At 41.3% G+C, this 22381-nt stretch overlaps 1 long non-coding RNA gene across 1 annotated transcript in view; it reads right to left on the bottom strand.

The window, feature by feature from the left end:
- LOC148057085 (uncharacterized) overlaps window positions 1-22381 on the bottom strand; it is a 59830-nt gene that overhangs the window by 37149 nt on the left and 300 nt on the right. The window contains exons 2-3 of the long non-coding RNA XR_015702059.1: window positions 22021-22224; window positions 20335-20453 (exon numbers count right to left, since the gene is read on the bottom strand). This is a non-coding gene — a long non-coding RNA (uncharacterized LOC148057085). The remainder of the gene's footprint in view (window positions 1-20334; window positions 20454-22020; window positions 22225-22381) is intronic.

The raw sequence follows: 22381 nt of genomic DNA, 5'->3' as shown, positions 1-22381 counted from the left end.
ACCTTCCCAAGAAAAGCAATCCAAGAACATTATTTCAGTTCCCCTTCCCCCCCACCCCCCCAAATATGCCCCTCCCCACCATTCATACAAACTTTGGCAATTCAGACTGCAGTCAGGTCCATAGCACCTTCCATGGTTTAATTTCACTTCAAGAAAATTTACTCCTTTCTGTTGCTACATGACCAGGGAGATATAACGCTACAGATTAATAAATGAAAGAGACCGTACAACACATTCACCACTATCAATTTCCTTCACACATTGCCATCACTCGCTTTGGGCAGAGTCACTGGCAGAGCCACAGCCCCATTTACACACCACAAAATTACAAGACATCTCGTTAGGGAGGCCAGTGATAGCCGTGTCACTCACAAATCATTTCCACCCCACCACGCTAACTATAAGCCCCTGGCTGTGAGACGCTGCCACCCACGAAGTAGCACGGGCATTAATTAGTTCTGCCCTACACCCGGTGAGCAGCGATAGCACAGCCCGGCTTCCTGCAATGGGGACCACCAGCTGCTTTTTCTTCGATGCTCATCGGGGGTCTGCCAGGCTACGCTGTATCTTCATATCCACCCTGCTCTGCCCTCGAGGGGAGGGCGCAACACGCCTCCCTGACAGCCAAAACGACTCTGCTGTGACCTGACCTCCACTCTCCCGCTCTGAAGGTGGGCCTGTGTAATCCCCAAATATATCAGGGCACCACCTGCTGAGGAAGGCCACTCCTGCGCCCCACAAAGCCCGCTGTGCTGCAGCTGAGGTGGTCACCCCTGTGCCCTGGGAATGTGCGACAAACACGGCTGAGTCCTTCCAGCAGCAAACATCTTCCCAGAACACAAACTGAGCAGGTCAGTGTGATGACCGACACTGAAACAGATTCTTTTCTCTCAGAGCTGTCATTTGTACAGGAGCAAAATGAATGCCAAGAAATATCTATACGATATCCCAATTTGCCATGATGTTGGTATATAAACATTTTGGGTATAAGCTCTTTATACAATGCAGAAAACAGAAGTAAAACCAGTGCTCTTGTTCATAAGGAAGAGTAAATTAAACAGGAGCAAAATCCACTACGTTTAGCAAACATTTACAAAATGAACAGACAGCTTTACAAGCTTCAGGCAAAATTAATTGAGTTTTTTCATCCCTCAGTTTCTGAAAACTTTAGTTTGGCACAAAGTTTATAACACAGCCCTGGAGAACACATGAAGTGACATATGGAAGGGTAGCCAATTCAGACCCAAGACCATCCAACATAGCTCTAAGTAGTAAAAGTTTTAATTAAAAAAGTGTTATCTCCACAGACTAGCTGCAAATTGTTGTAAATCCTTTACCCAAGTGTATGCAGAGGTTATTTAAATGGACGTGCAGACACAAATAACAATGGACTTAAAATTACTCAACATCATTTTCTTCCATTTTACTTTTTATACTTGAGTCAACTAAGCAAAAGCTCTCTTTCCACAAAGTACTTTTTAAAATTTCTACCATTTAGCAGTGAAAATTCCAATAAAGAACTGAAAGTATGGACAGCTATTATTTTGTATACCAGTCAGGCAGACCATGAACCATCACATAGTCAAGTTCTTTCTTGCATTCATGAGTTCAATATTTCCACTGTACAACAAAGATCTGTAATGCCAGCTCTCACATAACTGGAGGCATATAAAGGGAGCAACGATCGACCAGGTGAATACAAAAAGATGTTTGAAGACTTTAAATTTTAGTCTTGAATACAATAGGAGCCTGATACATGAATTTGTGTACATAGTATAACTTTCTGTGCATAACTTTTCACATCTTTTAATCATGCTGGAAGAAATTCTGACGGGAACATATATAATCCAGCAGCTAAAGGAATACGGTGCCAATATGCCTCTGTGTGCTTTTTAGTAAATGAAGAGCACACTAGTATTTCTGCATAAACAGTCAAGGAAAGAAGGTACAATTTTTTAACATTAATAAACTGATTTTAACAGGTGGAAAATGTTAACATTACATGATGGTTTCTGTTGACAGATTAACTTTGCATCTCAAGGGAACAGGGAGTTCAACAACATAGGCTTTCACTTACACACAGAAGTGTAAGAGGTTACTCTCAACCTACCTGAACATTTCTAAATGAGTGTTGAACTACTTCACACCTCATTTGCGCACAGGAATAGTAATAATGTAATTCTACAACATAAAAATAAACGCTTGTTATTTCAGCAATTACTTGGAATAGTATAGAAGAAGAGCAGCTGATGTGAAGGCCTAGGAAATCGTTACATCCTTCAGTTAAAAATATTGCAGGCAAGCAAGCCCAGCACGAATCCCAAGTCACCAGTGTGTGGTAGATGTGGGACAGTAAAGGGGTCTCATGCCAGGTCTTGGCACAAGCTGCCAAGGACTTTCCTCAAGTTATCCTGGCCATAGACCACCCCCAGCAGCCCTTCAGGCAGCCACATACCCTGGACAATGATCATCTGCCACAGCGGTTAAACTGGGATTTGTAGGGAAGAAAAGCACCAGGGCTCTGCAGGCACCACAGCAGGTAAAAGGACCTGAGCTCCTGAGATTTCTTCTGGTGGCTGAAGCAAGAGAGGACTTGTTAGCAAGCGAATAAGCACCACCGCTAAGGGAAAGTACCATGGCATATGCAAGAAGTTTTAGGAGTATCCAGAAGGGCCAGTGGTGATTGTGTTTGCATAAAGCATTATTAGATGTTGCCCAGTTTTAAGCTATGAACAAGCCAAGAGCTGCCACGTAACTTCTGTGGTCATGCTGCCAGACCCAAGCCCAGGTAATGGCTAAACATGACAGTATAAGCAGCATCCAGGAAAATAACCAAGAATAATTTCCAAGAAGCCAGTGAGTAGATCACTTCTTTGATTTCTGACATTTTTAACAAAAACAGCGATAAAGAACCCAATAACAAAGAAAAAACTATTACTTCTCAGTATTTGCTAATGCACAGTATTACAATAGTCATCTATCCTTATTTAAATACAGAATAAGAGGGTAGTTACATCTCAGCTTAATGCCACTGACTTGCAACATCAGCTTAATTTTACTTCTCATACATGTGCATCTTATTCCCAATAATAAGTGAAGCTAGGCATATACAGAGGAAAAAAACCAAAAGAATACCTTAAACCCCATGCCCCAAATCTAAGGCACAGATTGAGTCAAGAGCATCAGTACAGCATTGCCTGATCCAAAAAGCATCAACTGACCTGAAATAATGAAAAAGCCAAAAAGCATCACAACATTTTTTTTTCCGCATTTGTTACTCAAGACTGCACCTCTAGTTATTCCTGTAAATTGTGTGTTATAAAGAATTAGATTTGTTCCCCTATTGATGTTAATCCTTAGAATATTGACTATCATGTATTAATTAAAAATTAAGAAAAGATATTAAATATTAGTTAAGTATTAATTTTCCAACATTAAAATCTGTATTATCTTTAATTTAATTTACCCAAAATAATAAAATCCAGAGAGCCTTATTTTGGCAGTATATCATACTTTGGAATAATTTAATTAATCTGGTCTTAGTAAAACTTGGAATCAAAGTACAGCTGTTGAGCCATAATGATTCCTGAATCCCTGGTATCATGCTGAAAACTTTTCCTTTCTCGCATTACTGCAAGATGGTCTGATACTTGGGAAAGTTTAGAAAAATAGCATTGCAGTAAATTAATATTTGTCAAAAGTCTCATCACTCTCTAAAGTATTGATAGTCAGGACTTAAATATGCTGCCTTCCCTGGTCACACTCTTCGGTGATTGAAGCGGTCCCCGATTTGCATGCCTTTTCCTTTAGCAAGAACCCAGATGGCAATTAGTAGTGCAAAAATAAGCGTTGAAGGGGCATTTCAGTCAGCAGTCTGAGGTTGTTTTTCCCTCCTACTCAACATACCCAATATCCATCTTTTTGTTGCTGTTTGTTTGTGGCTGATGAAGTTTGACCCCGCCAATAACAATCCACACTGGAGGCTAAAAATCACCCAAAACACACCCCACCACTGACTACCTTTGCTTTACACTTTAATTCTCTCTGCACAACCCCTGCGTTACAACTGCAAGCAGAAATGCATTTCCTTTACAGCAGCTTTGAAACAGCCTTCACAGTTTATCTTTACGCTTAATTCCCTGCAGCTGTTGGGGATGGCGGCGGGCACCGGCCGCACGCGGGATCCTGCCGCAGCGCCCCAGAAGCGTTTTGTCATTTCTGCCTTTCTCCCCCTAATCCCCTTTGCTGGCCACAATCCGACCAACGCCTCGTGAAAAAACAGATGGCAGTAACCGATATGGTCCGTAATTGTGGCCAGTTAATAGCAGAGGATAAGAGTGAGATAAGGACCAAGCGCTGGTGGCCAGCTGCTGCTGCATTAACCCTTCCCAGCATCACCTCGGTAGGGCTCAGCTGCTTGCAAAATCCCCAGGATGAATTATGGTTATTTCCAGTTTCCCCTCTCTGCTTTTTGCCATTTCGTTCATTTCAGGGCTTTTGTGCCTATCAGGATAATGAATTTAAAGCCTAATTCTTCCCTTCCACCTTTCAGTCAAGGATCTCAACGGCTCCTACCATTACCAAATTTCTTAGTGGAGCAGGTAACCCCTGCTGCATTTTAAAGAGGGGTCAAAGAGGAGGAGAGAAGCTAAGTGACTCCTCCAAAAGCTCTGGACCAGATTTACGCTGGTATACACCCAGCTTAAACAAAGGAGTTGCTCTGTGTTTCAGTCAAATTCAGCCCGCTCCAAGTAAATATGAACAGAAATTCCTTAGCCCAAGCTATGAATGCCAGGCTGGGGGGGACGGGATGGGGACGGGACAACACACGACTGAAAATAAATCTCAAAACAAAGCTAAGATACATGAAGTATAACCATTTAATGCAAAAGCAAGCTCTACCCTAAATCAAGTGATTGCGATATTGCAGCTTTATTTTCTAGTCATGTGTTCCTACCCAATAAAAAAAAACCCAAACAAGCATCACTTCCTGAGGTACTCATCATGCACTGCTCACATTGTCAGCTTCTCACTCCAGGAAAAAATCCTAAATATTGCTAAAATTTATTCAAAAGAACTTCTCCTTGTCTATCTCCCATTCAAACTCATGGATATTTTAAAGTCAAGGCTTGGGGGGGGGTGGATTTTACTCAACACAGAGTGGGGGCAAGATGCTACAACTCCATTCACAAAATATCTTGTTTCAACTTTCTAAGAAGGAGGAATACCTACTTTTACTTCAAAAGTATTTGGGAACTTCCAGTGTTACTGATCTAGAAGGTAACAGAAAAAGGCAAACTCAAATATAAACAGGTTTTTTTTTTTTTGCTTAAAGAAAAAAAAAGGGTTTAATAACTTACTCAGAGTTTTCCTTCGCAGAAAGTTTGATTATTTTTTTCACTCTAAGCTGGAAGAGTGATTTTCCAAACTCTTAAAATCCTATGCAAAACCCCAGTATTCTCATTCTGTGCAAGGTATGTGATAGCCCTAAAGTGCTCATGGAAAAGGCAGTACTGGCCACATTCATCAGGAAACCCTCCTACGTACAGCTCAGGGTAACACACGCCAGAGGCTTATGGGTTTGGTGTTCTGGTTAAAAGTATTCCTGTTAAAAAAAAAAGGAAGAAGCAGATATGAAGTAATTTCACCATATGACATAATATGGCATTATTTTAGTCTAAAGCCTGTGGTTTATCAAACTTCTCCACCTTTTTTAGCAAATGAGATTGATTCACCATTGGCTCACTTGTAGGCAGCCCCTGAGCACTTGCAGGCTGTATTCCAGTAGCCCCTTCCCAATCCCACACCAGCTAGTACACTAGCATAGGTGCACCCCTTATGTAGCCAATGCCTTTTTTCACAGTTATCTCAGCTCTGAATATACTTTAAAACAGAAAGGAATTTTAAAAATTCCCTTTCCCTCTACAATAAAGACGAACAGATCAACACCTTCATATCCTCTCTTATGGTCTGTATCTCCCTACAAACAAGAAGCAGACAGCAAACTTGCTGTTCTTGAGCATCAAGACTAAGTAAAACCCAAACGTTGGCCTGTACGGGCTTTCTGTTTGCTGTTCCCTGCACGTATAAGGCAGGTACAGTCTCCCCTCTCAGCAATAGCGCATGCAGGGGGATATCCTATCCTTTTATTAATGTTACCAGCGTTCAGAAAGAAAACAGGCCACAGTTTAATCACAAAAGATACTGTGTCAGAATACAAACCCGCCACCAAAACAACTTCAGTAGATACAGGAGCAAGAAGTCGAGGTGGGATCACGCTGCGTAGGTCAAACACAGAATGACAACGTAGAGAATGCGCACGGACTACTGTAAAAGCGTCAACTACAATTTTATCCACCATGTAACTACTCTAATATTCCACCAAATGTTTTCATTCACCTCATGGAAAAACCTTTGAAATTATTTTAGAGATTTCAGCCTCTCCTGCTTAATAGGAAATTCCTTGAGGGTTTCTCTCCATTGTGTCTGCTTGGGAGACAGAAACATGATTTGTGCTAATGTAGACCTCTATGATGTTTGGGCAGCCTGTGCAAAGAGAGTCAAAGAGACTCAAAGTCTGTCCTGCAAGACAAGTGGAACCACAGAAATCTAAAACATTACATTTAGGGCAACACATAGTACACGCACAAGAGTTTTGCATCTCTTAGGAGGTGTTAAAAAACACAGCAGACTTGGGTAACTCAATTGTTTAGTTCATCAATTAGTGAGGAATTGAAGGTGTGGTTGCGTATGCTATTTCCCCCTCAACCCTCCTCAGGCCACTCAGACTTCTGTAAAATGCAGCTTATTCCTTCAGCTCAGTCAGACCAGAAGTGAGTTTGGCCTCTAGCTGTTAATGACGTGTTTTTCTATTTTTAATTTTACTTCTTTGTGGATAAAATATCTGTTTCAGAGAATTGGATTTTTCTTCTATTTATTAGTTAGATTTTTGTTAATGATTTTATTGAGAATCAGTTCCCAGATAGTAATTTTTAACCTTGCCATTTGCACTGTGGTGGGTCTCTGCATCAACACAACAGAAAAGTATCTCCTTAAAACCATTGAGCTAAATTCTGCAGTGCCATAGAGGTATTTCTTGGGTAAAACATCCCAATGGCTATGGCTTGAACCACACGGAGCATATGAAGATTTCGCCCAAATGCAGACTTTGGTGGGATTAAGCCAAGTATGACCCACACCAGCAATGGGAGAGCAACCGTCACTTGATGCTGTATAGTGCAGGGATTGTAATGATTATACATTTTCTAATCCTGCTTCCTTCTGGCAAAACAATAGATTTACTATGACTTTATAGCCACCGTATGTCAATCAGTTGGGTTTCCATCACCAGCATTCCACCCTCACCGCTGACACGTTGCTTCCACTTGGCCATAAGCCGCATGCTAAACACTTTCATGCTGTGGAGTTCAATTCAGGCAGGAGGAACAGCCCAGCTCACGTGCCCCTCCTGCAAGTGCAGAAGGCTGCGGTTGAACATCTTGTTTTTTCATTTGCTGTAGACATTTGTTCTTGCAGCTGACCATGTGCAGGACAATTTGCTCATGTTCCAGAAAAGGACAGCTGCACCACAAATTACCTTAAACCTCCTTGCTCCAAGGATTATCTGGGTACAGTGAAGTGTGTGTATCCAAGGGCAGGGGTCTTTTCTTACTATAAACAGAGTTATTAACCTCTTATTTACCAGAAGTGTTTATAAGCTCAGTAATGGAGACAGTTTTGATATCACTAGTCACTTTCTGGTAGTAATTTTTTTGGAGGGTCTATCAGTCTACACTCACAGGCTGGTTTCCTTGACTACATTTATTATTTTTTTTAATAGTTTCCTCTCATGAATTACGTCTGCTGCTAGCTACCTGTACTTAGGGGACATCATACACCTCTTGGGGCTGTGGACACACAAGACTGCGTGTCCAGGGACTCTAGCGTGCTTGCCACATTCCCCTTTTTGGATTCTGCTACAGTAACCTCTCAGAGGTCTTCCACCACCCTGATTGAGCAATCTCTATAGTAATTATGCCAAGCATCAGTCTTGGCTCTCAGCATACTCAATCTTGGCATTTACAAGAGGAACTACAGGAGCAGAAGGAGCATCAAAAGAAACATTTCCATCTTTAAATTTATAAGCAGCACTTCAGCAACACAACTACAGAAATAAATCTAAATGCAGGCAGCGAGGACTGTCATCAGCTGACTACTGTTCAGCATCAGGTGAGGAACCAGTCAAGGGACACTCAAAGAGAAAGCCATTGATACAGATCCAATGAGACTACCAACTTTTCACAAATCTAAGTAATAGTGAAGACATAACCATATGGACCTTTCAAGACATAACAGCATTCTGGCTATTTAAAATTCATTCTTTTACTCTTCTATTTTTCTCCTTTTATGTTTTCCATTAATGCAAAATATTTCAATATAAAGAGGCTTTTTGCATGTGCTTCACATAAAAACGTTTAGCCTCCCACTGGCTGAGATCAATGTACTACCTCTTGACTCCTGTTCTAAAACCAATACTTGCACTTTGACACTGCAGCAAATTCTCTGCTACTGCAAATAGCCTCAGAGAATCCCTATCCATTTCCAGCAACAGAGGTCTGGTCTCACTCCCCTCAAAGTTCTTCTCCTCTCTATTTAAAGCATCACAATAGACAAGGGGTTGACATATTTAACACATACAAACACACTTGTTTTATGAAACTTCTATCTGCAAGTGATGAAGCTGAAACAAGACTGAAAAAATAGAAAGGGAGCTTAATGGGACCCCTCAGAGAGAGTTCCCTGTTTTAACATCAACGATGCAAATATTTGTGCAACTAAAAACATGTCTTCAGTCTAACTTCAAATAGGACTCAAGTGGAAATTTCATGCATTCTCCTACTCTTCATTTGTAACTAGATGCCAACTAAGAGGTTTGGAAACACATGTCAATCAAAAACCTGGACCATAAGAGACAACGTGCAAATAAAAACATACTAAAAAACAGTGTGACCAATAACTGTTTCCTCAAAATCATTTTTAAGAGTTACTGCTTTGTTAAGCACAGCTGTCCAGCTGCCACGGTGCTCCAGTAGACATGCCATCCAGCATGTTTACTAGGCCTGATGGCAGTATATTCTCATCGCTAGCAGTTAACTGACTACCTTGTGGCTTCAGCACACAGCTTAGCACTAGACAAGGTGCAGTGTTACCTTTCACTGCAGTTCCCAGGTACTAAACCAAGTTGCATCTGCCAAAATGGCAGAAGGCACCATGAACGCAGAGGCCCTGACCCCATGTGACAGTGCTGGTTTGATGGCAATTCTGAAAACTTTTAGAGTTTTCCTCTGAGCTGATCCAAAATTAAGTCTTTCAAAATTTCTACAAGCTGTAAAATTGAACATAAATTCATATTTAAGGTATCCCTCTTAGTGTGCATATTAATAAGTCAGATTTTTTTAAGACAGCTGGGATCTTATGTGTAGATCCAACAAAGAGCCAAACACAGGATATATTTAGGGAGACGTTTTTTACATGCAGAAAAAACACCAGCAATATCCTCAGCAAACTTAGAAATCAGATTCCAGCTGTCAGGGCAAAAATTAATCACAGCTTTTTCTTTTTTTTTTTTTTCTTTTTAGAAAAGGTACTCAGCTTCTTACCAATGGAATAATCCCTTTAAAGTGGTTTTCAACATTCTTAATCATAGGCTGCCCTGATAAAAGTACTATGACCCTCCATGTTCAATGGCATGATGTGATTTGGCAATACGTTGGCTGGTATGTCTAGAGCCAAACACTTCCAAGACCCAGGTAATCCTGTATTTAATTTTTAGGCCACCCTTCCATTCACAATACTTTGTAGCAACAACTTTGAGCTATTTACATGTCTCTCATAGTTTCGAGATCTTATCTAATAAAAGTAAGAATATCACTACATACTAATTCATCAAAGCTTTTGCAAGTACAAGCTGTAGCATCTTTCTAAGAAGTGTTTCCATTTGTTCCAAAACTTGCACTCTGATTCCAAGTAGCATTATCACTGTGATTCTTTTATCTAGGATGTATATTGTATTACGCTTCTAGAAGTCAAGGGTTAGATATTGCTGGGAGAACTATGCAACATGAATTCCTGAAGTATACTGGCAGCCCACAGCCACATCAAGACCAGTCTAAAAATAAGTCAGTTTGCTTTGGTCCAAAAAGGAAAGTACCAACACCGGCTCCCTGAAACAATCTTCCTTCCACTGTTACCAAACAAGCCAGAATCACTATCTGTCAAAGAAAGAAATCCTGGAAGGAAGCACAAACCGCTGCTCTTTGTTATAATAGAAAGTTATGAGCTTCAAGGCATATCTGAAAATAAAACATCAATGGTGCCTCTGAAATTAGATTTTCAGCCTGTTTTCCCTTCACTACACAGTCCTCCCTCTCAGCATCTTGTGTCTGTAGGCTACATATAAAACTCAGTCTTAAGAGCTCACAAAAAACAACCTGGCAACCAAAGAGAAAATAGACAGATTTTTTTTTTAAGAGACCAAGAAATTAACACATTTGTACTAGTGTTCTTCACATATTCATATGAGCTAGAGAAAAAGCTCCAACTTTTCTCATCACTGCTTTCCACTACACCATTTAGAGAAGAAATCCAACACACTGGGAGCTGCCAGCCCTGCTAGCATTTCTTCATAATAGTTTCCTTTTTACTGGAAAGCATGGAACACCATTATCTTCTGACCCAGTGCACACGTACTACCCTTGCAAAACTGCCGACTCCTTCCTTCTACCAGCAGAGCAGAACAGGTCTGCAGGGAGATCAAGCTGTATCTTATTCTGGCCTTTACCTTTTCAAGCCTTTTTCTCCTCAGTGGAGTTTCATTGATCTAACATGGATAAGCCATTGTCTGTCCACCAAAAAAAGTCTAATCCTCACTGATTAAGTACAAACCAGCATCTGGGGATGGGGAGGAGAGTATCTGCAACCTGGCAATCTTTTCCTGGTGGGTCAGACTATTAGGAAAAAAGAAAAGTTGAATTTTATACTATAACAAACACATTTGAACCAGAATCAATAGGGACAGCCAAACGAAGTGTACTTTGTACCGTATGTTTTCAGACTAAGTTTTTCTGAATACTACATTTACAAAAAGACATGGTTCCACCAGTGCTAGAAATATTCATTGATCCGTCCAGAGTTTTCCACAAGCCTGTGTGATAGAAAAAGCACACATCTCAGGAAACAAGAGCATGTAATTCTGTCAGCTGGAACACGTGAAAGCACATTCTCCATTTTCCCTGTCCTTCTGCAAAAGAAAGGTCTCCCCAAACAGCTGGCACAGACTCCCCTTTCCAAGTATCTGCATTTCCTTACGGGGTCCCAAAAGCAGGGAGAGTGCAGGAATGTCCTCCTGCTCCTGCAGGATGGGAAAAGGCTGTATTTCGGCAGGGAACACACCATTTCCTTCACCTGAGCCAGAAAGGGAGATGAGAGCTCAGCAGCTGTGGGGAAATCACTGCACCTGAATGAGACTGGAAACCTGATGGGAAGGGTTTGGCTTCCTCAGAAAGTCTCGCGGGGGGAGGAGGAGGGAGGAGATGATGAATTTTTTTTTTTTTTTTTTTCTTTCCTAGAGACTTTGGAGGTAGAAGAAAACAGAGTAGTTCAACTGGAATGCCAAAGAGCCTGAAGTTAACACTTCGGATGCATTTATTTGACTAATAGGCAGGTTCATATTTAGGGAGCAGAAACTATAGGATGTGTGTTGACTTTTATCCCCAGGAAGGAGCCACATGGCATCAGGATGTTTATGACCTGCAGACAGCTCAGGTGGAAAGCGGTGGTAGAGGCTCTTGACACATGCACCCACAGGGAGCAGAGTCCCTGCAGTGTCCCCCCACACTCAGCTGGGGCAGCCAAGGGCAGAATTCGCCCTTCTCATCTCCCCATGGTTACAGCAGCTGCATGACACAGCAAAGCAAAAAAGGGTGCACTTATCGCTTCCAGAAGAGCCATTTGAACACAGCCTGAAGTACATCCTAAAGTCCATTTTGAAATACTCACCTTTCGAGATGCAGTTACACCACTGCTACAAGCATCATTCAGGGCCTTCTGAACTACAGGACCAGAGCATGCAAGATGCTGCCAGGCTGTTCAATGACAACAGGGCATCCCAAACTCTCACAGCACATCCAGTACATTTCAACCAGACAGATCGACAGGGGCTTGTTTTCCACTGCTCTCAAAGCATTAAAAAAACAAAGCCCACACTTCCATAGTGTTAATTACATTGTTTTGTATTAAAACAATGAAATATGCCCCAGTTGCTTTTTATGTTCTTTCAGTCTTACTTAACACACGCTAATTAAGGAAAGAAGGCAGCATTACTGAACTGAGTGACTGCAATTTCTACACAAATAAAGAACAAAACCATCCGAACTTGGATGTCTTTTCAAAGAAAGTGTTGAGGTTTTCTAAAGCAGCCTTATTTTTTGTGAAGGGGAACTGAGGCAAATATAAGATGACAGTCAAGCATCAGAAAAGGTGCACAGAGTAGACTATGGTTTTCCTGGCATCTCATGTCAAGCTCCACATTGTCCAGTGACTAACCCACTACAAAGCATTTGAAACCACAAAAGATGCTATCTAAATAGCACCTCTCAGCTTGTATCTCCTTGCCATCATTAGGTCTAAAACAAAGATCCATTTTTAAGTGTTCAGACTCTCTGAAAGGAAAAAAATAGAATAGGGCTGAAAGAGTTAAAGAGTTTATTGTGCTTTTACACATTTTGAGAGATCATCTTTCAACAATGGCAGTAAAATCAGCATGTAGTCTTAATTTTCTATGGTTGAACCTTGAACGTGAATCATTATATTACAATGTACTTATTGATTTCAACAGGAAGAGGATTAAGCCCAGAAAATCAGGTTAGGAACCTGAAACTGGACTGAGGAAAATGGAATTTTTCTGGTACTAAAACCCTCTTATGTTATGTAAAATACATTAGAATTTTAAATACGAGATTTGGCCATTTGGAAAATATTCTTAACATCTCTAAAACCAGCAGAGATGCGACAAGGTCAGTGAACTGAAAATCTGATTAGTAACCAGTGCTTTGAATAAAAAAACCCTATTACTACACATATTATACAGTAATATCTAATTTTATCTACTTACACAGAGATATATAAAATGAAAGGTGTTTTAATGGAACATTCAACAAGTATAAACTGTATAATACTAAACAGGTATAACTGACTGCTCATAGCTTGGATAAATGCACTCTCTGCTGGGTAAAAAACTGGCTGAATGGCTGAGCCCAGAGAGTGGTGGTGAATGGAATCAAATCCAGTTGGCGACCGGTCACAGGTGGTATTCCCCAGGGCTCAGTATTGGGGCTGGTTCTGTTTAATATCTTCATCAATGATCTGGATGAGGGGATCGAGTGCACCTTCAGTACGTTTGCAAATGACACCAAGTTGGGTGGAAGTGTTGATCTGCTGGAGGGTAGGAAGGCTCTACAGAGGGACCTGGACAGGCTGGATCGATGGCCCAAGGCCAACTGTGTGAGGTTCAACAAGGCTCAGTGCTGGGTCCTGCACTTGGGTCACAACAACCCCATGCAACACTACAGGCTTGGGGAAGAGTGACTGGAGAGCTGTCTGGTGGAAAAGGACCTGGGGGTGTTGATTGACAGCCGGCTGAATGCGAGCCAGCAGTGTGCTCAGGTGGCCAAGAAGGCTAATAGCATCCTGGCTTGTATCAGGAATAGTGTGGCCAGCAGGACCAGGGAGGCAATAGCACTCCTGTACTCGGCACTGGTGAGGCCGCACCTCGAATACTGTGTTCAGTTTTGGGCCCCTCACCACAAGGAGGACATTGAGGTGTTGGAGCGTGTCCAAAGAAGGGCAACAAAGCTGGTGAAAGGTCTGGAGCACAAGTCTTCCAAAGAGCAGCTGAGGGAACTGGGGTTTAGTCTGGAGAAGACAAGGCTGATGGGAGACCTTATCACTCTCTACAACTACCTGAAAGGAGGGTGTAGTGAGGTCGGGATCGGTCTCTTCTCCCAAGTAACAGGACAAGAGGAAATGGGCTCAAGTTGTGCCAGGGGAGGTTTAGATTAGATATTAGGAAAAATTTCTTCATGGAGAGAGTGGTTGGGCATTGGAACAGACTGCCCAGGGAAGTGGTACAATCACAGTCCCTGGAAGTACTCAAAAAAAACCATGTAGATGTGGTGCTTAGGGACATGGTTTAGAGGTGCACTAGGCAGTTAGGTTAACAGGTTGGACTTGATGATCTCAGAGGTCCTTTCCAACCTTAACAATTCCATGATTCTAAAGAGAAAACACCTGTGACCACTGAGTGCTGTTTGTTGGCCACTGGTACCATATTACCACATTTCCTTTGTGTGCATATATGTAATATACACATGCAGAGTATACACAGTGTATATACTCTTCCAAGTGCAAACAGAACATCAAATAAGTGAAACCATTTTCAGTTACCTGTTTATTAGAAGTACCAGGCTGACTTTGCCACAGGTGCTGGCACTCGCTCCTGCTCCTCCCTCCCACCACCACTTAACTTGCTGTAGAGCAAGTAACACATGTAAGCTGCACAACCCTCTGTGCATTATTATTATGTTAAAGCTGGTGGCAGCACCCCCACAAATAATTTACCCAGAACTCTCCCTTGTAAAAATCCTAATTTTGGAAGCTTATAGTTTTGACAAGCAATTAGTTTGGACAGAAGTTTCCTGTAACAGACATATTCCTCTAAGCTTGCTATGTGTGCTATTGAAGATCTCAGCCAAAACAGTTATTTGCTTGTCCCTATAATTAAAAGACGTATGTACATCTGTGGAGTCATTTGCCTGGGTGTTTCTAGTACTTGCAGGCTTTGGAACAGAAACATGGCAAGGACTAGCGTGAGCACAAAGACAGTCCCTTTAGCCTGTAAAAATTCACCTAGTTTGCCCAGATATCGTTGTTGCCCCACAGCACAGTGGGGGCAATCCCAGCTCAGCCACACTCCACCATCCTGTACCTCGTACACACCAGCTGGACCATGAAGAAAACAAAACACCTGAGAGGAAGAAGAGGGAGAGAGGCAGGTTTGGGGCAGGCAGAAGCAGAGAAAGCTGGCAGTGAAAAGGCAGGCTGCTCTGATTATTGGGGGCTTTTTCATTACCATCCGTATTGCCACAGCTTTCAGACAACCCACAAAGGAGATTAGATAAAAAATTTAAAAAGAAAAATATACCCTTTTTTTGTACATGTATGTGATGCCCCAGCATGCCACTCTGCCTTGTCTGTGCTTTTCTAACCTCTGCTGACAATGGCAGTCCAGCCACCTGCGGACTTGCACGTGGTTTCAGCAAACATACTGCTTGCAGCAAGAGAACTGGGAAGCGGCTCGCATGCTGGCACAGGCTGGCACCCTGGCAATCCCCAGGCACCTTTTATTCAAATGGTTTAGCAGAAATTTTGCCCAAATTCCACATCCAACAAACATTTCTTAAAATACTCTGGATACGGATTTTCTTACACAGAGAACAGCAGTATCTTATTTTAAAGAGCATGCTGCAAACATCTTCAACTACTTTAAACTTCAAATGACCTGGTAACAAAAACAGAGCCTGTAAGCAATGAACAAGTCACACACTTCAGTGAGTAAGCACACAAGTCATTGAAATTTCCAACTTATTACAAATACTTAAATCAGAATTAGCTGTGTCAGAGAAGAGGGAAATTGTTAAACTTTAGCAGGAAGCCAGCAATGCTGGTAACACATGGGTGCAAATCACTCCTATGGTACTATCTCGTTTTTATTTGAAGCAGTTTAGGGCAAACATAAAAGGCTGATAAAAATATTTCTGTCTGTGCAAGGGGACTTGAACTAGAGTATGAAAGTACTGGAAGTGACAAACCGCTCATCAAGTAAAAGAAAAAAAAAACGCAGCAAGGCTGGGAAATGAATCCAAATTCACAATCACAAGGCATCTCTCTCTCCCCACTCCCCCAGCTACCTGCACACTGGTGCTGTTTGCTACAATCAGTGCTTCAATCTGCCCTCAGCAGGTCACAGGCTCTTCTTTGTCACCACCGTGACTTGTGTCCACCTAACTGGCTCTCTCACACAAGGGTAGAAACAATTCTATTCAATTCCACTCAAGCTACAGATCAAGAGAAATCTATTTATGGGATACATACTGCCTTAAAAAAACCACCACCCACAATGGGGAATGGTGCAAGCCCAGAGTACGCGGTACTACCAGAGCACTCCAAGTCACAAGACAAAAGGAAGATTTCTTGTTAAGCTGCAAATTTTCTCTCATAGAAGACCAGATGGCATGAAGTTGTTCAGGGTAAACTGCAGTCTAAGGTAAATCTGGACAAACGCCTTAATTCTGTTTCTAATCATTCCATTGTTAATGGAGTTAATTGCATGGTCACTTGGGAATAAGCCCTTTGCACTGAATTCAAAGGTAAAAAGTTGCCTTATAGAAATAAGCAAGCACTACCACTAGCCACTTCCACCAAGTAACTTTCTAAGTCTTTCCAAAGTTAAATTAACAGCGTAACCAACTAAAACATGATTGTCTTTGGATTTTGGTTCTCTCAGTGTAACATGACAAGTTTCCAAAGCCCTAAGGCACCAGGTCTCTCTTGGGAGCTGACACAGGGTAGTGCTGGAGGAACATCAGAGGAGGCAAGAGCCATGAGCACCCCAGCACCTCTATGCTAGCTCCAACATGGCCAGAACAGAGCAGGGAAATGGGTGTGGATCAGGAGTGTTGATGCCCAACTTAGGACACCCATTGTCAAAATGAAGCTTGGTGTAGAGAGCTCCACAAGGTATATTCAAGCTCCACAAAGGTATGGACAGGTTACACCCAGTGCATCTAGTCTTTGAGCACAACTAGCACGCACTACCAGCGGCATGGCATCCACTCAAAGTAGAAGGCAGCAATAATGGAGTTTGCCACCAATTAGTCACTCATGCATGAAGTGGAGCATCTGAAAAATGTTGCTGCATTCTGGAAACATACTGCTCTTATTTGATATTGCTGTATAAGCATCAAACTATTTTGTTTTAAAAGCCATGGTAAATTTATGAATGAAACTGTGCAAGAGGGATTTAATAAGAGATCCATAGCAAGTGTTCAGTGGTCTGGACGTTGCCTGCCACCAGGGTAGCATGAAATCATTTGATAATTAGACCATGGCCATGCAGGATTAGCATACCGTAAAAATATAGAGCTGCATTATTTTTATTTATATAACAGATGGATGTTTAAAAAGGTCGTGCATTTTTAATGAATGCAACGTCACACCAGCGTTGACAGAAGATTTAGAAGTGCTACAAGATGGCCAAATCTAAGGCCTAAAAATGCTGCCTTCCCTTCCCCCTCTCCTCCAGTCATGGAGCCAAGAAACAAATGTGCAATAGTGCTGTGAATTTCATTCCAGAGATCAGCTTATGTACAGTATTTACAGGGCACTAGGTTATATTTTCTTTCATTTCATGTCCATTGTAGGTAATTACGAGACTCCCATTACTAGATCTACCTGAAGGCCCCATACTCATTCTTTAGCCCCATGACACATGGATAAGATAGAAAAGCAACTACTACTAAAAAATATGGTAGAGTGCTCAAACTATATTTTTTAAGCAGAGCAATATTTGCAAAATTTTCCATTAAATACAGGTTTGCAGAATACTGCTTCTTATTAAAAAAAAAATAAAAAACAAGAAAGAGACCTAGTAATGAAGTACCAGTTCCTGATACTGTAACATCACAGAAATCACATCCTCCCATTAACTGTGATCTACAACTCTTTATTTTGGTGGGCAGCCCAAAACTTCACAGCCAAGCTATAACACAGAATGAACTTTGTGGCCCCGTACAGCCGCTATGTCTCCATCACTGCCTACAGACAAGTCCCAGACTGCAGCCCTGAGAAAGCACGGACACATCCAGATCTGAAATAATTCACAGAGCCAAAACCCTTCATCAAAAATCCCACAGGCATTTGCTAGGAAAAACAGCAACAGTCTTCAGCCCCTGCCTTTTTGGCTTGCTCTGACCCTATTTTCTGGCATCACCAGCAAAACACACAGTCAGTGGGGACTGGATACATGTGGCAAACCTATATTAATACTACATCAGGGGCTGCACTCAAGACCATGGCTATCAGCATAACCACAGAATATGTCATTTTTCCTCCATTATCAAGTGAGGGGTTTCTCCCGCCCCCCCCCCCCCCCTTCCTCTCTAATGCTGAAACTCACAAAAGGCCCCTTAGGTACCGATTCCCACTTTCCCCTTTATAACAACTTCATGAGAATTGGGCTTACCAGCCCAATTTGAAGAGATAAACTTCTAAATGTTTTCCTCAAAAATCTCATCACTCATCTCCTTTTTTCCCCCCTCTTCCAGAAAGGAAGAGAAAAGGATGAGGGTCAGGATCTAAAATACTGATATTCCAACAAAGTATTTGAAAATAAGGAGGTTGCCAGAAAACCATTTTTAACATTTTAGGGATTTTAACCAAAATTGGGTTGTTTTTTTTCCCCAATTAAAGTTATCCCAAGCAGATACAATAGGCATTTATTTATTTTTGAAGCCAACCCTTTTGTTAGGCCTCAGTTTTCTTCTAAAAAGTTTTCATATGGAGCACTTGGATTTCCAGGAAAATGCATAAGCAGGAGTGCTACGTGAACTTGTCCTCCTTTCTCCACAGGGTTGGCCTGGCCTGAGCAGTACTACTGCAATCCTGTCAGACTGGCAGTGGAAAAATGCTTTTAAACAACTGCTGTTTAAAAAAATACCACTGTGAGAGGCTAAGGGGATTTCCAGGTGTAAAGCCTGAAACAAGTCGAGGTGAGGGGAAGCTATTTACCAAACTGAGCATAAACACTGCATCAGCAAAATCCGCTTCCAGTGTGGTCTAGCTGCCTGCACGCAACGTGGCCTTAAAGAGGGTTATGTTGAACCTGTGCATAACAATAAGTGGTACCAAAAGCCAGGGCCTATTCCTCTCCTGTAAACTGAAAACCATCTAACTGTGAAGCCATGTGTTTCCTCACAGCATCCAATTGGCCTGTGAAATGAATTGCAAGCAAATATAAAGTTTTTTATGATTCATAAGAGATGGGAGACTTTGCTATTACAGTGTTGGACAGCCTACTGATGTATTTGCCTAAAAATACAAGTTTTGCATGCAAAACTCTAAATCAACTTTTTTATTCCAAAACCACTAATCTAAAACTTCCCCCTTCTTGCAGTTTCCTCAGGAGCAAGAGGCTGGAAAGAGAATGCTGGGCTATAGAATCTACCATTCCAATACAAAATGATGATCTTCATGTGCTACTGACTGGGTTATCTGGTAACCTCTAATTGCTCCAGCAATATTTAACAAGAACACTTCACTTAAGTGATTAATTGTCATACAGCTAACTTTTGCCAGTCACTAAAACAGCTTTGCTTAAGCAGGGTGGGGTTCTTTGGCGGGGATGGGGGATAGGAAATATAGCAGCTATCTTTTCCTGATAGGAAATGGAGGAGCACATTATTAGTGACGCTCCTGTCTTACCACCAAAGGACACCACCCTGCATACAGCCAGGTTAGAGATCAGGCCTATTAGGCACCTTGATGCCTTTGTCTCAGAAGGTCATTCTCTGCTCTTTCCCCTATTTAGTCAAATAAAACATGAATGTGGAGCTTAATAGGGAATATAGTCCAGAAAAGACAGTTAGGGGATTAAGAACAGAGATCAAGAACAGGCATGCTCTCGACATTAGGCATTACTCCAGCTATTCTGCCTTTGATATTTCATGCTTAAGATCAGACTTCTGCATTATTAATCAAAAAGAAATTTTATTAAAGTGCTGTGCTATAATTTTTTTTCCTTTCCAATCTTCTACTACACAAGGCACATATTGGACAAATCTCATATTTAATTCATGAGCTAACAGCAGTCTTGAGAAAAACTGAACACCAAATCTGATGTTCCTTTCCAGTACATTAACTGAGGTCAGAATCTGCTCCTGGGCAGTCGTATTAAAAAAAAATAAAAAAAAAATCAAATCAAACAATCAGGAAAGGCCTGCATATTGAAAAGCCTCTTGAACTCAAACTCCAGACACTCTAAAGAGTGAAAGCACAAAGATATTTCATAGTTTGGTTTCATAACTTTCTGAAGAATTGCATTACCTTAAAGATCTTGGAAGCCAAAGGCATAGAAAGCAAGATCATGAATCACTCAAGACTCAAGCCAACACCTACACAATAAAAGGTCTGTAAAACAGAAGTACTTTAAAATTCACTCACCTTATAGATCTTTTCCAGCTAATATAACAGCTTGTCATGGCAATAAATGCATTGCATCTTCCCAAATTCAGTTGCACTTTTCCATCTTGAAGATTTGGCTGATGACAATGTCTTCAGCTCTAGAGATACAGGGATGGTTTAGGTATAGCTATCCTATGAAATGAGTATACTTTAAGATATACAGAAAAAACTGTACAAGACAAGTTATATTACATTCAGCCCCATGCAAATCAAATATTACCATTAATCACCTTATATGAGGAGGCTGGATAAGATATACCATATACACTATCAGGGTAGCTGACTTTTGAGCCTGTTGAGATATCTTTAACCATTAAGGGTGAATTTCATTCCAGCTAATTTTAACAACCTAAAAATGAGGTACCTAACCACATCTTGCCATCCAGGTTCTCTTTACAGTGAAAAGGAAAGATGATGCATCTGGAGGATGATTCATCGCATCAATGTTAGATATTTATTTTAGGATGGGATGAGTCACTCTCTGGATGCACCTCTCTTTCTTTGGTGATGGATGGAGCCTGGACACCCCAGTTAATTCAGGCATCTATGTTTTACACAGTGAGTGATACAAAGTTTACAAGGAGTTTTACAAAGTGAGCCGATATTATCAAAGCCTTGGCCAAAACTCCATACAGAAAGCAAACCTGAGGGGATGGCAGTCTGTCAGGTATGGGTTCTAAAGAGGCTGGATGTCTTCATCACACTGAAAGGGGATTTTTCCAAAAAAATCACCATCTGCATAGCAGCTGTTACCTCATTTTCATTATTCATGGCTAGCCACTTGCACTGGGGAGAAAGATGATGGGGTGGGCAGAGAGAAGAGCGAGGACAAAATTTTTTGAATGGTTTTGGTCTGACTTCACGGACTGCATACTTGAGAGGCTGTCTGAGGGGATGCAAGTTATTTAATTTGTGACTAATAGTTTACATTAAACTGCAGACCAACAGATGCCAATATTTCAGATTAGTTTACCAAACCAGCAGGCAGCACTATCACTAATTAGAGGAAGCATTACTCAAGAGGCTGTTATCCTGAGACCAGATCATGTCCTAATAACCCAGACAGTAAGAGTTTAGATAGCACAATTGATATCATTGTATTTCTCTTTAAAGGCCTTTCTTAATGGCCAATATCCATCATACTCAAAGCTCCAGCTGCCAAATCATTTATGTTGTCCTGTGAATCATGGCTGGGTCAGCTTGCTCGAGGTAATGCAAGTAAAGCATTTTTTAAAGGAGATAACAACGAGCAATCAGCACCATAACAAGCAATGTTTCCATACTCAAATCACTAAGTATTTCGTTCAAAAATGGAAAACAATCCAGCACTGGAAAGATTTAATAACCTAGTTTTAACAAGATACAAGCCTACGATGTTTCTGTACCTACATTAGGAATCACTTTTGTGGAGAAACTCCACATATGCAAACACAAGTGAGGAGAACATGGCCCTCAGGGGTGGTGTAAAGTTGTGAGACTTGTGAAGAAACATAACAGGCTGCAGTTTCAAGAGGGTCAGAGTTTCACTCCCACAGCATTTTCATTCACATCAAACAAAAAAAAGTTATTTACTGTAATGTTAGAGATCAAGGAGAAAACTATTCCTGCCCACTTTTATAATATTCTTATTCCCCCCTGCCCAAAATTACTCAGTTTGTCACCTACTTTCTGAAGGGAATTTTTCAAATTTGGTTTCTTTTATTCAGGATAAAGAACTTTACAATGGACTCAGCCCTGTAGAGCAGCAGTCACAAGATGTCTGCCAGAAGAGCACCAACAGCGTTTGTTTGTTTGGAGGAATCATCTGAGCACCATTTTTGAGTTCGATCTAAATTAATCAGCCTCTAGAAGTCCATTCCTGCAGATAGACTTAAAGCCAGCAAAAAGACAAGAAAAATAGAGGACATCAGCAGCTGTGTTCTCCCCTAGCAATCACCACAGTTCCAGATTTACAGAAGTGAGACAGGTCTGCTCTTCAGCCAAGACCCACCTCTCCCAGCAAAGCCTGTAGAACTAATTCAACAAC

The sequence above is a fragment of the Nipponia nippon genome, unplaced genomic scaffold (assembly GCF_047370975.1).
Source record: "Nipponia nippon isolate SJK-2023a ecotype South Korea unplaced genomic scaffold, ASM4737097v1 scaffold_10, whole genome shotgun sequence".
In the NCBI taxonomy this organism is placed as follows: domain Eukaryota; kingdom Metazoa; phylum Chordata; class Aves; order Pelecaniformes; family Threskiornithidae; genus Nipponia; species Nipponia nippon.
Note: the sequence above shows the minus strand (reverse complement) of the source record. Positions and strands in the feature narration are given on the sequence as shown.